Source organism: Gobius niger (assembly GCF_951799975.1).
Source record: "Gobius niger genome assembly, chromosome: 5".
NCBI classification, from domain to species: Eukaryota; Metazoa; Chordata; class Actinopteri; order Gobiiformes; family Gobiidae; genus Gobius; species Gobius niger.
In genome coordinates, this window is record NC_136856.1 from 37,106,713 (window position 1) to 37,108,307 (window position 1,595).

Genomic DNA, 1,595 nt, shown 5'->3' on the forward strand with positions numbered 1-1,595 from the left:
CTACTGTCTCCTCTGAAGGAGCAGCTCCTCTACTGTCTCCTCTGAAGGAGCAGCTCCTCTACTGTCTCCTCTGAAGGAGCAGCTCCTCTACTGTCTCCTCTGAAGGAGCAGCTCCTCTTCTGTCTCCTCTGAAGGAGCAGCTCCTCTACTGTCTCCTCTGAAGGAGCCGCTCCTCTTCTGTCTCCTCTGAAGGAGCAGCTCCTCTACTGTCTCCTCTGAAGGAGCAGCTCCTCTACTGTCTCCTCTGAAGGAGCAGCTCCTCTACTGTCTCCTCTGAAGGAGCAGCTCCTCTACTGTCTCCTCTGAAGGAGCAGCTCCTCTACTGTCTCCTCTGAAGGAGCAGCTCCTCTACTGTCTCCTCTGCCAACAACAGGAACAAGGTCCAAACTGAAAAAATCCAGTCAAAATGTCAAATCTGACTCTGGTTCTTCAGAATGAAACGCTGACATTATAAATACATGACTTTTATATGGAGACAGGAGAGCAAAGATAATGTTGAAGTCCTGAATGTCTTTATAATGGAAGTGAATGGAGCCAAGAACATTTGGACATAAAGAATCGTCCACTACAGAAAAACAAAGCAAATCAATTTTGGTCCTAACTTTGACACATCCAAGGCTCTAAACACCACAGCCCCAGCTCTCTAATGTGTATTAATCAGGAAATATTCAAGTTTTTATGTTTTTGGTTTGGCATGTTTCAAAGTTTAATGAAACTGGCATTTAAAGGGTTCAAATCCAATTAATGATTATATGTTTGGTAGTTTTGGAAGGACATCAAGTAATTCAAGGGTTTTATGCACACAAAAAAAGGAGAAAAAAATATGACTGTATGGCGATTTAATGGCTGTTTTTAGGCGTATACATTTTTGTGCACTGGGGTGGTGAATGTAAGAAAATTAAAGGACGACACAAGGGTTTTAAAGGCCCTATACATTTGTTTTTGTTTACAAACACTGAGAGGGAGTGTGTATGACAGCTGTGGTCCTATGGTCCAAACTCAGTCCTAACTTTCACAACATGTTTGGAACAGAGTTTATAAGCACGTTTCACAACTTTAACACTGTCATAGTAATGTAATCTATTATTATTTTATTACTTTTGTTGTTATTTTTACATTTATTTAACCATGAAACTCTCTTTTTCATGTGAGTCCTGTAAAAGGCCTTGAAGTAGTAGTACTTTATGCCTTACAGCCTGCAGAGCAGATCCAGCCTGGCAAGCACTTTAGTCAGACCCACGGCTCATTTTCCATTGAAATATCATTTTTAATCGCATGTTTCAGCAGAATTAATAAATCATCAAAGAGTAGACTACTGTTACAAGGCGTTTTTGTTTTGTGTTTTTTAATCTCTACTTTTTAATCTAAATGTTTTGACAAATATGGAAGCTCTGATGGGGAAATGTGAAACTATACTATTATTTATCGCTTAAAAAATAGAATGAAACATCTGACTTATTTAAAAGGACAATATCAGTTGCAAGTTTATCAGTAATGAAGACATGTTGGACGGAAAAGTTATTTTTATTTGAAAGATAGAGAATCCCAACCATAAAGCAGCAGAGGGGGCGGGGCCTGTGACGTATCTCTGTAAT